Source organism: Falco biarmicus, chromosome 4 (assembly GCF_023638135.1).
Source record: "Falco biarmicus isolate bFalBia1 chromosome 4, bFalBia1.pri, whole genome shotgun sequence".
Taxonomy (NCBI): domain Eukaryota; kingdom Metazoa; phylum Chordata; class Aves; order Falconiformes; family Falconidae; genus Falco; species Falco biarmicus.
Window position 1 is genome coordinate 93,778,023 of NC_079291.1, and position 16,355 is coordinate 93,794,377.

The 16,355-nt window shown below is 43.7% G+C and overlaps 1 protein-coding gene across 16 annotated transcripts in view; it reads left to right on the top strand.

Moving 5' to 3' along the window:
- FOXP1 (forkhead box P1) overlaps nucleotides 1-16,355 on the top strand; it is a 391,136-nt gene that overhangs the window by 205,693 nt on the left and 169,088 nt on the right. Inside the window, exon 1 of one of the 16 annotated variants that reach the window (XM_056335172.1) lies at nucleotides 6,491-6,586. The exons of 13 other annotated variants lie outside the window; for them this stretch is intronic. The gene's annotated coding sequence lies outside the window, so the exon portion shown is untranslated. Of the gene's footprint in view, nucleotides 1-6,490; nucleotides 6,587-7,827; nucleotides 7,935-8,035; nucleotides 8,248-16,355 lie in introns of those variants that run through there. 2 more of the 16 variants (XM_056335170.1, XM_056335171.1) reach the window with 2 other exon arrangements.

The window sequence follows — 16,355 nt, forward strand, 5'->3', positions numbered from 1 at the left end:
CTGTTATCCTAGATGTTACGTTATGATCTGGCACACCACATTAATTCCTTTATCAGCTCTATTTCCTTTACAGTTGTTCATTTAATTGAGCTCCTCTGTGTATTTTACAAAACAAGATGCATTCATTACAACTCACAGACCTCAGATAGTATTGTAGCATGTTTCAGAAAAACAGTAGATCGTTGTGGAAGTTGGGTGTTTGGTTTATTTTTCAGATGATGGGAGGAAGCAGTAGCAGAATTTTTGCATGCATAATCAGTAGGAACTTTCCAGAAGCTCTTTATTCTAGCTATTTTCTTTTAAAGCTGTGTTTACGCTAAGAATTCGGCTGAGGCAGTTGAAATATGTGGCTGCAGTGTAGAACAAAATACACTGTTTTGTTACTCTCTTTTTTCTGCTTTGACTTGTGCAAACAGTTTTAATCCAAAGGAAGAGATCACACAGTATCTGCGGTATCATACAATCCAGTTTAAGGTGCAAATTACCGTCTTAAAGCACATCCTGACATTGAATAGTCTTGTCTTGAATAAACGGTAAATGGAGTGTATCCGGCTCTTTCACAAGCCCGTGGAGCAGGAAGCCCCATGCCTCAGCTCTACAGCGTTCGGGAGCCAGCACATCTGTGTGACCATGCACCTCTGTGTGGCTGGAGATGTTCAAATACTGTCTTTGGTGCAGATTTTGAACATTAAACGCACATCGCTGGTTGTAAATGGCCCCCACATGCTGCTAGGGATTCAGCACCGGAAAGGCCATTTCCCGAAGCATGAAGCAACCTCTGCTGAGCTTGGCGGTGATGGACCTTCCAATCCAGGGCCAAACAGCTTGTTTTGGAGAGGTGGTGGGGCCACAGCAGTGTCTGTTGGGATGTTCTCTGTTGGCGTTGGCATCATGCATGGAAAAGATAGGGGCAGCCCCGGGAGTGCTCGTGATTGCCCACTGTTGTTGGCTGAGGCAAGCTGGAGAGGCTTGTTTGGTGTCCAGTGGCTCCTCTCCCTCTCCCAGTCATCTCTGATGGTGGCTCAGAGATGGGCATTGCTCTTCAGCCATGGGTGAATGCAGCAGAGGGATTAAGAGCTTGGCTTCCTGCATCCTAACTCAAAAGTAGGCATATGTGCTTTTTTTGGTGAGTAGAAACAAATCGGTTTCGACAGAGCTTTTTTAGGGAGTTTTCTCAGGCACAGGATGAGATTTTGAGGTGGAAAAAATTCACACTTTTTTTTCCCCCTCTATTGGGCCGGTGTGGTGAGGACCAACTGTATTTTTGGGTGCTTGGGATCCATGTGTGTCACTGTTGAGCATGTGGCTGTTGAGGAACATGTGCAGTACGTACATGTCTCCTGCACAGAAATGTGATGGGGTGGGATCCTTGCTCTGGACCCAGACTGGAGGTGTTTCTGGGAAAGAAAACATCGAGACAAAACTGGGGAGGAAAGCACCTCTTCTGTCCCACTTGCTCTGTTCTGGCTGATGCTAAACCGGTATGTTGGGTACTTTCATAGTGTGTGTGTGTCTGTCAGCTTACGCACCAGTGTTCATAGGCACATGGACAGTTTCTCTTCTGCATGGTTGCTGTCCTCGCTGTAATCTGATAGCCATAGCCCTTGGACAGGGCAAGGCAAGGAGGCTGGAGGTTTCCACAAAAGCTTAGCTAAGTGCATTTTTCTTAACTGTGTTGTGGGCCTGAATCTTGAGGGGGGTTAGATGCTTTCAGTTGTGGGTGCTCAGCATTTTTGCAAGTCACTCTGCTCAGAAGTTGGTGGTTACATTTTTTTTTTTTTTAATGGGAAAAAAGCATTTTTCCATTTGCTTCTTCATAAACTGAAACCACTAAAGAGCCCTTCCTTAGTTTTCTGTACAGTAATGGGAGCATGAGAGGGACTGCAGGTCTTAGAAGGCTTTAAGTGTGTGAAAACAAGGAGTCCTAATGAAAATGGTTTTGCAACTTAATTGTAGTGGGGCGTGCCTTTGTTTGCAAAAAGAAATGAAAGTGCTGGAGGCCGAAGTGCTTTCTTTATCCTTAGAATAGCGAGCAACATAAACTTCCCAGGCCAGTTTTGCCAAGGTGCCAGAGACCTGCAAGTCTCTGCAAAGCTTTGGCGCTCTGCTCACTGGGACCCTTCCCATGGACTTTGAGCCTTGAGCCATCCATCCTTGCATCGCGTTCCAGAAATACCACGCTTTGCACGGTGGGCCTTTCTTGGGCTTCCAAGTGCCCTTCTTAAAAGATGGCTTGTTCACATCACAGGCTCACGGCATTTGGGGAAGCCAATGTATCTTTTCCAATGCTTTTGAGATTCACGACTTGCTCTCTGGATGGAGACGCAGACCTCCATGTAGCCGGCGTTCAGCCTGTTGAAGGCAAGGGGCTTGTTCCTCCTAGCACGCTGTCTTGAACCCCTTTGGAGTTGTCCGTGAACCCCTGTGAATCTGGGGCCTGGGGGCCACACGCTCTGCTGCCGTCTTCTTCAGCCCCCTCAGCTACCCAGTGCCCCATAGAAACATGATCCATTTTAAATAGATGCTGTTTGCAGCATCTTGGACTTGCTGTGTGAGGATGGGAAATGTTAACATAAATTCTTTAAATAACATCTAGTAGTGTTGAATGCACAGAATTATAAAACATTTTTATATTCTGAGACTCATTTGCATCTTCACATTAAAAACTGTGGTTTTCTTTTCAGGGAATGGTTGCAAGATCTGATTTGTTTTGAAATCAAAGCTAAATTTGTGTTCTTGCTTTCCTCTTTGCCCTTCATTTGACAAATTTTTCTTGTTCTATAAATACGGAATTGTAAACAAGGGCTAATCCTTAGCAACAACCTGGAAAGTTAACATTTCTCTCCAGCTTCTATTATAATTAATTCAGACACTTTGAATATGATGTGATTTACACATAGTATTCCTAAGGCCAGGAGGTACTAATATCTTGTTAGAGAACTGAGGAAAAGAACAGGCTTTTGTGTGTGCCATATAACATAATTGCACTGCATTTTCTTTCATAAGAAGATGTTTAAAGATGCTTTTTACTTTACATTTGAAAAATGGAAGGCTTCTGCTTTTGCATTTGGCTGAAATTGTCTTAAATGTGTTTTCCCTCCTGCAGCAGTCAACATTGTCAAAACATTTTGCAAAGTACTTTTTAATAATACGGGTTAAGACCATCATTATATTAATTTAATTCTCACTGTAGGTAGATTCAAAAGATGCTTCCACTTTGTCATAAAAGTTTTTCACAGTAAACATCATCTGTTTTCCCTGTGCAGAAAAGAAAAAGGAAATACAGAAAAAGGATAAATCCCTTGCATTAAAATCGTTAAAATACAGCTTGAACAGTCTTAGTCTCATGGTCCATCCTCTGATTTTATTTAATTTTCATTTAATTTTGTTTTGTTCTGTTTATATTTGTTCAGGAAGTGTTTTTGTAGTCTTAATCTATGTAAGCCACATGCAGTTGAAAACTGCAACTCCCAAAAGGCTGCGATTAAAACATTGTGGATGTGGCAAACCACAAATGCAAAAGTAAGTTTACATTTAGATTTTCTTCATAAAATACTTTATTCAAGTTTTGTAATACCTTGGTATCGTGGTCAGCATTGCCATAAAAATTCTGTGTTATATGGAATGATACAATCTGTGAAGCATTTCCCATTATGTAGACACCATGTCTTTAAATTATAGCAATTTCTTAAGATTTTAAAGCAAAATGAGCTCTTAGAAGTGTGATTAATAGCAGGGAATGAGGCTAACACTGGGTCATCAGTGGCACTCCATTACAAAAAAGGTTGGACTAATAAAAGCATCCATCTATTTGACCAATAAAGCATTTGAATGATATGCTTATAGTTTTTATCATACTGTAGTTACTTTGTACTGAATAAACTGTGATTTTACGTGCTGGAAAAGGAGTGTGAAACAGGCAGTACGGCTGAGGTGAGAGCAGTTTTCTCAAGTAGGGAAATATCAGGACTTTTATGTGAAGCTTGATGTTTCCAGAAGCCTTCAGGTTGCAGTGTCTGAATTTTTGAAGCTGCTGTGAAATATCTAAATCCCCCGTGACCCGTGCCTGCCTGCCCACAGTCGTTCGGTGAAGCTGGCCCTCGCTGTCCTGCAGGGAGGGGAGAAAGGAGGGTATTGTGTGTAATCATTAATTCAGAGTTAAGTCCCCGGCAGCCCCAGACATCAGAAATACTCTGCTGAAGCACAGGAAATGGGGCAGCACTTCTGTTTTCCTGGTGTGCGGACGCCAGCCCCGTCCTCGAGTCGCACCTTTCATCCTGCCCGCTATTATGTTGTCAACCTGATGTATTAAAAAATACGCCGTTGCCTGAACAATGCTGCATTTGGGTTTTATTTGAATACCTGTCTTATTAGTAGGTTGTACTGATTTCATGGGTTTGAGCCTTTTTTTTTTTTTTTTTTTTTACTACAACAAAAGGCTAAATATTTTCTGAAAACGAAAACGGAGGTTCTTGGCCAGCCATGGACATCCAGGATTGTGCTGTGAAAGAAACACCAAATATTCTAGAACTTGTGAAAAAAATGATGAAGGCAGAGGATTCTGACCATCACACTGTTTGCACATGAAATGGCAAGGGATGGGAGATTAGTGCCTGGACCAGCTGTGACCTTGGATGCTTCATGTGTTTGAAACTGGGGTGGTTTTATTGAGTGTTTGGTGGTGCTGCTGGTGCTCATCAAATGGTAGCTGTGAACCAGGTAGGGGCCACAGTGCAGCTGGGAGAAAAAAGGACCTGTGGTATAGACCCCAACTACATGCTCTACCCCCTTCCGACTAATACAACATATTAAAGGGCTTGTTTTACATAGGAGGGGGATGAGGAGCCTTCTGGAGGTCACACGCAGGGATTGTGTCAGGGCAGGAATGTAACCCGGAGCCCTGGATTAACCTGTACCAGTAGGACCATCCATCTTCTCTCTCTGTACGTTGCATCTTTCCCAAAATCCGTGTTCAGGACAGAGAATTTACAGAAACCTCCCTGGAGGAGCATTGCGATGGGCGACTTCTTGAGCGTTACAGGGATGAGAGATGGGAAAGGAAAGGCTTTCTGGAAAATGGCAAACCCAGGGGACTTCAGCATCTCCAGCACCGTGAGGACTAATGTTACAGTGTCTCGGGGCCACGAGATGGACATCAGGGTGGGGAGGGCTGGGGGCCAGAGGTCTCAGTTGTGAGAAGGTGACCTCAGCGGCTTCTGGCCCCCCTTGGGTTAACAAACAGGAGCTGGGGAGATCCCCAGAGATCAGAGAGTGGTGATGGGAGGCAGAAGCAAGAGGGTTGAGGGTGGGCGAGAGGAGGAGAAAGAGGGCTGAACTGTGCCTTGCTGCTTCAGCCTTGCACAGAGCTGCGTGCAGGGAGCTGGCATGGGTATGGATGTGTGTGTATAAAATTACACACATACGTGGTCATGCTGGGCAGATTAAGTTGTGTAGAAAGCTGTCGCCTTGCTTGTTTGTTCTAGGAGAGAAATGAACATTTTGCATCCTACTTTTCGCAGTTGCTGATTTTTTTTAAAAATGCAAATAGATCTTTTCCATCAGTGGTTTGGCCGGTAAATCTTGTTTTGTGAAACACTTTTCAAGTGTTTTCAACTCCTTTCTTTACCCTTTATCGGAACAGATGCACAGCCATGTATTTTCCCCTGCTGCCTGTTGTCTTGAGGTTGCACAGCAAGACTGCAAAGGCTTTTTGTTTGTTGTTGTTGAAGGGGAGGAAAAAACCCTCAATCCACAGAAGAGTTAACAGGATTTCACTTGATCTGCTCGTTTATGCAATGAGTAATGCGAGGTTGGTAACAGCAAATTGTTGTTTATAAGCAAACATGGCACTGTGTAAACAAGAAGGCCTAGTCCCCAACTGGTTTGATTTCACGGTGGTCAGCAGCTGATGTATGTAACGTACAACCTTTCTGCTTCTCGAAATGTCAGAAGAATGACTATTTGTTTGTCTTGAGTTCTTCCCAGCTGTTTACTCTGTAATGCATTTGCCTCAACCTTGATTCCCTAAGAGTGGCCCCTTTCTCCTCCCTGCTCTGTTTACATTAGTCCTGCCCCGAGTGTCACCTATGAAATCTGTTGATTATTCCACCTGGTTAATGTTAAATTGCTCTTGCAAGATGATGTGTTTGTTCATAAACACAAATGCTGGGCCCCTTGTTTACTGTACCCATGGCAGCAATCAGTTATTAAACAAATATTGCTTTGTTTGCGGGTGTGAGCAGCAGTTTATCCTGCAAGGTCTGGAAAAAAACCTTTAAATGCTGGGATTTTGATAAAGGAGAAAAAGGGGAACTTGTCCCTGGAATGTGGCTGAAACTCACTTTGGTTTGCTTTGCTTATCTTTAACTTGGGTGAAGGGGCTAGAAAGATTAGCAAGTTGTTTGGTTTTTCCAAGAGATTTCCTTAGTGTAATGATATCTATCCAGTTGTTTGCTTTTTTCAGAAGGGAGAGAGCACTCCTGCAAGACGACTAGCACAGCGGTAGATGGCTGATGGCTAGAAAATCCTGCATGGAGCAAACAAGGAGTTAGAAGGTCTAGGACAAAGATATAGGGCTATGAACCAGGTAATCACGCTGCAAGTACAGCCTTGCATTCTGTGTCAGCATTTGGTTGGGGGCTTTTTGGTTTCTCTCTTTTCTCATGTCAGCTTTTAATTGATGCATGTGCCCTCGATGGAGTTGGAAAAGGCAAACCTTTCACTTTTATTTCTGAGGAGATCTGAGGAAAATCTGTTTTAGAAGCAGAGCTGTTTGAATAGAGAGAAAATACCGAATTTAAAACTGCACTCGGTTGCTCCTGTGAGCGAAATGACAGAGCTGCTTTTCTTCTTTTTATAACTGAAAAACTGCATTTACATCTGCTAATTTCTGTATGCTGGCTGTTTGCTCTTTGGTTTCTGGGTGTCCTAATTAGAGAGAGCCATTCTGGTAGTTGTCGCTTTTGGGTTGTTTTGCAAATGAGTGAGAAAAACTCACTCACACCATCTTTGTTTTCAAAATTAATGTTTGTTATTGTTTCTGAATGGGGCTTGGATTTCAAATGCCAGGCAGGACCTGTTAGCACTAACAGTAAATTGTTAGGGCTTCACACACAAAGGGAGTAAACCCTCTTAGAGTGACCTTGGGAAGGAATGTTAACTCTTTTTGTATGAAGGTGGCGTCTGTTCCTTTATATGTGAGTTAATGTGTTAAAATATCTTGACTATACATTTATAAAAAGCTTTTGAAGGATAAAATTAAATAACTGTCCTTTTCATCCCTGGGAAAAGCAAGCAACAAAACATGCATAAAAATGCCATATATTGTATTCACTAGCTCGCACCAGTGGTCGAAACATATTGTTCGTTTTGGATCCTAGAGCTGTGTCGGGGCTGGAGGGGAAGCGGGAGGTACACGAGGTGTGTAGGTGGACAAGCTGGTCATTAATTGACTCGTGTTACTGCAATGAATCAAACCTCCATTGCCTTAAACTAAGTGAAAATAGTGAAGTGCAAATTGTATTGTGCAGAAGTATTAACAGAGTTGCAGCTGGCTTTGAGGTGGGTTTTGACTTCTGGAGGCTGGTTCAGAAACACTTCAATGGAGATAGGCATGGAGGGTGGGAGTCTCATTCATCTACAGCCAGCACTTGGGCTTGCGAGGTTTGATACCATCTTATGGTAGCAGTGCTGCTGCTGCTGCCTGGCATAAACTAACTGTATTTACTAAATGCAACTTTGGCCTTTTTATTTGGTTGAATAGTTGCCTGTTTTTCTGTGAGGCGGAGTGCAAGAGTTTATGTTGCAAGCTCAGAGCAGTGTGCATACAAACAAGTCAGTCCTGGGCTGTGAGAATAGCTCTGCAGTTTCTGTTCCTGTTTTACACGAAACCGCAGGGAGCCCTGCACGCTGCTGTGCCCGGCTGGGATGAGCAGGTGGGTACCTCCTGGGAGCGGCACCGAGGCAGCTCTGCAGCCCCTCACCACGCTGCAGTGAAGTGTCTTTCCTTCTGGAGTTTTTCCTGTAGTGCAGGTGGTGCTGCTGTCCGTACGGTAGCAGTCGCGGAGTTGTATGGTACAGTGAACTGTGGGGTTTTTGTTTGGTTTGGGGTTTTTTTTGCCGCTCGCCATTCCTTTCCTTCCAAACAAACGATGATCCCAGTGATGGTAAGGATGATTTCTGTCAAGCTCACGGCTGAAAGACAGCTCTCCCCAAGAGAGAGGAAGGAACCTCACTCTGCCGATGATGGTATGTAAATGATTACATCATTTTTGCCAGTCACTTGGAAGTGGCCCAGCTCTAGAGCTTTTATGCAGCTATGGTATGAGCTTCGTGCTGAATATGGATTCTAATAGCTGTCAAGCTGAGAGGCATAGATTGAGCTAGAGCTGGCTTTGCAAAGGGGGTTTGTTTATCCAAGGTGAGACTGGGAGTAACTTTTGTGTGCACATGTAAAATGAAGGGAGGATGCAAAAAGCTAGTTGGGGCAAGGTTGAGTTGTCCGTCATCTCTGTGTAACTCCCTTTGGGTGAGGAAAGGAGTGAGACCTGTTGTCTTCACAGCTTGGTGTGTTTTGGTGCTCTGGCTTGTCATAGGGACCAGCTGTAGCTCTTTTGAACAAAGCAAATGGCATGTTTGTCAATGTCTGTTTCAATTAATTTTTCTTGGATTTGCTTGTTCTCTGTTCTTACTGTTTGTGGTCAGCAACACCCTCAGCAGAAGAGATTTCCTTAGGGGTAACTGCAGTGACTGATTCTCTAAGAAGTTAAGTTATTTGACCGTGATTTCACAATAAGTCAGTGTGGCACGAGTGGGATTAGGCTCCTGACTCCCCTTCTCCTCTTCACAGCTGTCTTAAATTTCAGCTCCTGCAGAGCATCAGTCAGCCTTTCACTGAGCTACCTCCAAATGATTTCAGGGTCCCGTGGCCCTAACGGTACATGCTGCTGCTGGAAGAAGTAATGCAGGCAGCACAAGCCACGCATGCAAACAGTGAGAGAGGTTGTGTCGTTGTATACAGTTAAATAAATAAAAAGTTGTGGCAGCCTGCACCTAGAAAGGAGTAGGTGAAGCTGCTGTTCAGAAGACTTGAGGCTGGCAAGTGAACGTAAACCCTGGAAGAGGTTCAGGCTGGTGGAAGTTCAGCCTGTCACTGGCATGACCCACAGGGAGGAGTTAAAGCAACCCGCGTCCTTCTCCTGTTGGCCAAGATGATGTGCTCAAGCACTTTTGGAAAGCACTGGCTTTTCACTCACTGAATTTAGTTACAGCTTCATGTTTTCTTCCTTCTTGTTCCTTTTTTACTGACCTCCCGCCCCTCACCTCCCCGCAACTCAGCATCACCAAGTAGCTCTTCCCCAGTGTGGGGAGGGCAGGCTAGGGCAGGGGAGCAGTCCCGTGTGAGCCAGGAGCCGGGGTTGCAGATCGGCTTGTGGGGATGCTCCGAAAGCAGCGTGATTTGTTTCCCTTCCCCGGGGAGGCTCGGCACATCACCTCTGCGATGCGCTCAACCTCCGGCGACCCAAGGCTTGGGATGAGTCCAACCGTGAGGAGAGCGCCAGGGCTGCACCCATGGCAGGAGCCAAAGCCAAGGATGCACTGCGGATAATCCCATTTCTTCTGGACCCTTTATTTCCTTAGCACTAAATGAAATTTCAGTTTTTAGATACGTCTAGACATATACAGTGCACGATAAAGTTGATAATACATTAATCATTTTTAACAACAGGTAATATGCATAATTTATGGTGTTACAGTGCTATCTTTTTTGATATTTATGATGGATAATGCTCAGTTTTTGCCCTCATATTACTGCTTTAAATTATACCACAGGAAAATTAATGAGAAAGTAGATTTATGGGTTTCATTTGTTTGTCAATTCGGAAATTAATTGGGTGTTAATTTTAGCCGTCCCTCATCAGACCAGGTCTTTAGTATGTGTGCATTACTTTGCATTCATTGAAGCCTACCTCCCATTTACTGTGGGTCACTAGCTTTGCATACATTAAAATAGCCCTCAGGCTCATTCTCTTGATTACTTTTTGAACTGCCATGCATTAGAAAATTTACGCCTTTCTGTTATAATTATGAAAATTCGCTATTGGAAGATGGTGCTTGCATAACAGCAAGTATACAGCCTTGCTCAGCGATGTAAGATCATATAGCAAATCCCAATGCGTTTTTGTTCTAATCCTAGAAAATAGCACTCTCGACAATCTTTGTTGTGCGAGTTTCATCCTTTGAAATTTCAAGGATCCATTTTAATGCATTGAATTACCTCTTTAAGCTGAGGAAATATCAAAGGATTTCACCTCGTCGCTGTCTCTTTGTTTCCTCTTTCCACACATCTCGTGCATGTTCCTCCCTTGCCTTGCTCCAGGTTTGCCTCTCCTCCTCCAAACGCCGCTGTCAGACGTGACTCAGCATCGCTTTTCAGGACAGCGGAGCCTGACTCTCTCCATTCCTTACTATTTTGGTTGATTCTTAAAGATCATCCTTAATTGCTCTTTGAATCCCCTTCTCCTTTCTCATACTCCTGCACAATTCAGCAACCGCCAGTAGTGTGTAGGCGAGTGGCCTTCAAAGGGGTAAGCATGAAGTTTTATCCAAAAAGTACCCTAATGTACTGACAGTTGATCTATAGTTAGTTAGTACATAATTATACCTAAAATACACCCTGTCAGCAGGATAAATGACGGCTACTGAAAACTCCTAAAGCATGACGGGTGTTCACCCATCTGCAATGACGAGAGCGGAGGGGTTTGTAAGTTGAGAAAGGCTGGTGAGTTCAGCATGATCTGATTTAGTTAAATCATGCCATATGTTGGGATGGCTCTTTCTAATAGTTGTGCTAACCACAAACACAGGCAGAGAGAAGTCATCTGGTCCACCTGGCTAGTTCGGACTCCCCTCCCCAGCGTTATTTCTGTACTTAGCGTGGTGGCAGCCCTCGAGCTGTTCATGTGAAGCTGGCTGATTCACAGTTAATTGTGACATGGTGTAATTTAGTAAATGAGCAGCTGAACATCTGTACGCCTTCCCCCATGGTAGATCAAAGCCTTACCTTACACAAGGCTTTTAATTTCCACTAGTGAATCCTGTTTCTTTTACTGAACTCATGGATGGCGGGGATGGTGCTGCTGGCCGCCCGACTGACCTAGGGATGGGGTGTCAGTGGGAGGAGATGGTGTTTCGGTGTCAGCTGAGGACCGTCAAAGCATGTTCCTGGAGAAATTTGGGAGCGGTGGTGGGATGTGGAGCCTGAGGCGCTTTCCCCAGCCAGGGCACTTGCTCCAAAGATACTGGGACTAAAAGAGACCACCTGTGAGTTGGGCAGTGGTCTCACGGGAAAGCCGTCATGGTCCTCATGGCTGATAACAGCAGCACCGGGAATGCCAGGCTGCTGCGTTGCTTTTGCACCTGTGCTGGGGCTAAGAAGCAGCTTTGCTCATTTCGTTTTCAAAGGGTAAAATCCTGTCGCTGCAGCATTGCCTTGTCATGAGATGCTTCCAAACATTGGTTGGTTTTGTTTTTTTTTTTTTTTTGTAAATACACAGAGCAGTGCTCTGAAGTTAGTCCTGAGCTTGCTTTGGGGAACTGCTTGCAACAAATAGGTAAAATGTTTACTTATAAACCGTGTGTGTATGGGTAGTGTGTCTGCTGGGGAATTTAGGACTAGGTCTTGTGATGTGATCACTTAAAGCTGATTTTTACCATTAACTCCACTACCTATAAAAGCAGAAATATATTTTATAAATCTGTGTTGTGTTTAATTTACATGTCCTTTCATGGCTGGGCCAAGTTCTTTAAGGGCATTTATTCTGCTTCATATAAATAATTGATCAGCCAAGTTAATTTACTTCTGCCTGACTTGGTCAACCTTAATTAACTGCCCTGGAATAAAGACTGAACTTTTTGTTAGCTTAAAATCTTTCACAAATGTGACAAAGAAGGGATGTATTATGACAACATTTTTGCTCTAGCGCTGATCCCAGGGGACAGAAATGTTGAATGATCTTGATGTGTGTATATATATTTGTAAACACCTCCAAGTACTAATAGCCAAAATAAAAGCATCAGCCTTGGAAGTAACTTTGAAACACGCAAGCTACATTCTGAATCTGTAGTCCAGGTTGAGTCTGGAAGCATATTAAAACAGAGATTTTAAGGCCCAGAAGACCCTGGGGATAGTTTTTTAAAGGTGATGAGATGCTTAAAGTTGTAGATTGGTGCTTATTCAGGAGTCTTAAAAATGTCTCGCCAGATGCCTCCGTGTATGGCGAGGCATCTAAATACATCTAAATATCAGTCCCTTAGTCTTTCACACTTTCAGTGGGTCCTTATTCTGATGGGTGCTTCAGTCAGTAAATCCTCCCTCATGCTGACATTAAACAATGCTGCTTAGTCTTTAGAAACTGTACTAGTAGAAGAATTGCAGAAATTGCACACTTCAGCGCCCACCTCCTGCCTACTAATCTCCATGCTTAACCTTGCTCATCTAAATAGTCCAGTGGAGCTAAGACAGACACGTGTATCTGCAGCATCTGGTCTTTGTGATTTTTTTTTTTTTTTTTTCTTCTTAAATGAGTTAGCACGGAACCTTTTCAAAATTAGGATTCCTTCAGCTTCTGTCTTTTATTTCAAAACACCAACACTGGGATCCTCAGAAAGATCAATTTGATTCAGCCAAAGTTCATATCCGACCTATGTTTTTTCGATTTTAACCATGCCCTTAAGAAATTAGCTGTCCCCTACTTCTGTCCAAGTCATCTGGAAGATGATTAGCTGTTTTCCTCCTGTTGACAGAGTGCCTTGCTTTCATTTCACTCCACTGAAATTTTGCTCCATTACCTTGAGCATAAGATACTCACCAAGGAGATGGGCCAAACTGTACGGCTTGGGCTTTGTATTTGGCTGTGCATCAAAGTTAGGAAAGCTTTTGTGCAGGCTAAGATGGGAATCTTCAGAAATTATTCATCGTTGTGAGATTTTTAAACCAAGCTGACATTAAATCGTAAAAGAACAGCTCTTTAATTATGTGCTCCTTGATTTTAGGATAAAATTTTACAAGTTGTTGTTCATACTGCGACTTAGCTTTGGTCCCTTCATATGGGAAAAACAGCTTGTGTCACCTTCAGTAATCTTTAAGAGTCATTCTGTACCTCTCGTAACGTGAAATATTGTACATTTTTTATTAAAAAAAAGATACTCGGGCAAGAACCCACCTATTTTAAGTTGGAAAAATCTGTTTTCCTTTGCAGAATTGATATGAGAATCATTCTGCTTTGTAGAACATGTGAGATGGACGTGCTCTTTTGCCAATAATTTCCTAAGTCAGAACATGGTCTCTTGTACGTCATGAAAGCTTTCGTGGAGTACTGTATTTCCTATCACAAATCATTATGCATAACAGCTTCTTCAGCACTATTTCGGTTACTTGGGGTTGTCTTCAGGCCGGAATCACAGTTTGTGGTACTTGACCTGAAGCTTCAGTTCAGTTCCCACAGAACCTAATCATGTTGCATAAAGTCAACCTTGCTTTGCTTTTTTCTTTCATGATTTTGAATGACAGACTTCACTAATAGGCTTCTGTAAGGCCTGCTCCTCTGTGCTGAGGAGAGACAATTATCTCAGCCATCCTCAGTGTACCATCACCTCAGCTCATTTAGGTGTGCTCAAAAAGACAAATAATAATCATTCTTGCAGAAAGCTCTCACAGGTTGATTTTCATGACATGACGCTTAATGATCAAACCAAACTGTGATTATTTATGTCAACTCACATTTGACTACAGTGAAGAAATAAACAGTTTTATCTTTTCTCCCTTGAAAATCCTGTTTTCTATTGGAGGTATTCCAGCAAAGTGGATTCGTTTTGTCTTGTCCAGTTGAAGTTATATTGAAGTTGACTGTTTGTGAATGGGTGTTTTTAAAGCAAAATTTGCTCAAAGATGTTCCCTCCTGCTTTTAAAATGATTTTTGAAAGTCTAAACATCATAATTTTCTTTTTACTCTTTTGATGTTCTCTTTGCAAACTTCATTTCCAGCTCAATTTCCTTGATAGCTGCTGCTGATTCTGCTGGATACAATAGGTAGGGTGGGCACAGCCAGCGGAGGGGCAGCGGCCAGCCCAGTGCTGCTCAGGTGGTAGCTGGCTGGGGTGCTTTGAAAGGTAAAAAAGAGCATGAAATTTGTCATGGGAAAGATTCTCAAGAGCTGTGATCTTTTTGTGACCAAATACTATAAATAATCCATCTTTTTCTCAGTCCTATAGGTTGGAAAAATTGTAGTAATTTCTGCTGTTGTTTCTTTCCAGGAGCATTTTGGAATCCTAGAGACAATAAATAATTTCTTGACCAGTTTGGTTGTGAATTATTTTCTGTGTCCTGGAGATATTTCGCTCGGAAGGGCAAGCCAACAAATTGTGATCAGGCAGTGATAGATCTGCTCCTCAGTGGTGCACATTCTTCTTGCTGCTGTCAGAGGCGTCTCAGAGTATTGGTTGGTGCTTTATCTGACCCTCCTTTAGCAGTTTACCCAGGTTGCATCAGAAGTGTTGGAGAATGAAATGTACTTCTTTACTGTTTCAGCACATCAGTTTTCGCATCTCTTTCCGCCGTGGTGTCTCCTGGAGGCATCTTCCACACCAGTTCTTTAGTATGTTCTTCCTCCATTGGGCATGGTCTGTGTGGTGGTGATGTGCCAGCCATCACTTGCTGTCGTGCATCACAACAAAGACACGAGTCTCTGGGTTCAACCTGCTAACCCAGTCTTACATGGTGGCGATCTTCTGCTGACATAGATTAAATGTAATGCTCCATTTCCTCCAGTTGAGGCTTGACCACAAATTTGGATGGAAGCAGAAAACAATTACATCTCTTGTGATTTATCTCTGGTTAAAAGAGGTATGTCCTTTTTAACAGTGTAGCATGTAAAAATTGCACGGTATAGCTTTGAGTAACTTGTGAGCTGTCTGGAGAATCTCGCTCCTGTCTCGTCTTGTGAAGCAACCTGTGCCATGCAGTTGCTGCCTGGTGTGTAATCCAGCCTTCCTTGTTAGATGTAAACACATATTTAGACTTTATCATGCTTGTGGGCTTTCCTTCTAGTGCCGAAAATGAAAAACACACCATGCTCAGTGTGTGTCAGAGCGGGATCATGTTAAAACCCAAAAGCATTTGCTAGTGGCATTGGGAAAGCTGTAGGTTTGTTTAGATCTCTGGAGCTTTTACAAGGGAGTTGACAGAAGCTTTATAATGAGCCCCCGAGCCCTTTTGTCCCCTTGCATAATTCGAAGATTTCACAAAACAGATTGAGAGAAGTTTCCATGGACCAGCTGAAATTTATTTAAATGTAATCAGAACATTTGAATCTGTCCTAGCACCGGCCCTGTGCTTGGGCGGCCGTCAGCATGAATAGATTCTATCATGATTGGAGTGGGGTCTGGCTAATGAGGGGTTCACTCGCCTGGGATGTGAATCCACGAGGAATGCTACTGCCGGAGCGTGGTGGTGACAAAGCCCTCGTTATTCAGCTGCTTCTCAGTTACGACGTTTTGATTATCAGCACTATGGATCATCATGGTGAACATCTGAAGCTATTGAATGGAGGAGAGGTCTGGTGCTGGTGCGTGGGGCTGGAGCGTACCTCTGCGCGGAGCCGGGTGCTGAGCGGCACCGGGGGCTGGGCTGGGTGACACACGGGCAGCCGGGCTGGAGGGAGGAATTGCTGTCTCCAGCCGGTACCTTCAGTACCTGTGGAGTTCCCAGGGAAAGGTTTTTCCTCTGGTATTTTTCTGTTGAAATGCACTTTCTCTTGTCCTTTCTGATTGATATTTTCCCTTATATGTTGAAAGGGGTTTTTCTTCTTCCTTTTGATTCGAGGTAGTTACTGCATTGAAACAGGGTCTTCCTTAAATGTAAAGCATCTTAATTTCAAGGTGAATTACCCTGCGCAGAGGCATTTGGCTCCTGAGTGCATGTGGTGAGTTAGCACGGAGTAGGTGATGTGCTTGGAGCATGCAGCTTGGCTTACCGTACCCCACCTGCCCCCAGGTGAGGATGAGAGAAGCAGCGCAGAGGGAGGGAGAGATGAGCTGGCAGACGCACAACAGGTTAATAACACTGAAATCCTGCAAGTGGGGGCCTTGCAGGTGGAAATACCTATAAAACAGCTCATCAGAATATCTCAAAGGTAGCAGTTCATGGCTAGAAACTGGCTGTGCTTTGTCTGGGGGGGTCTTGTGCTGACCGTTAGTTCCCAAAGGCGTGTGAATCCCAGCAGTTCTGGAGTAAGCAAGCAGGCACTCATCCTCGTCTTCCTCGTGGGCCCGTGACCCACGCATACAGTTGATGAGTG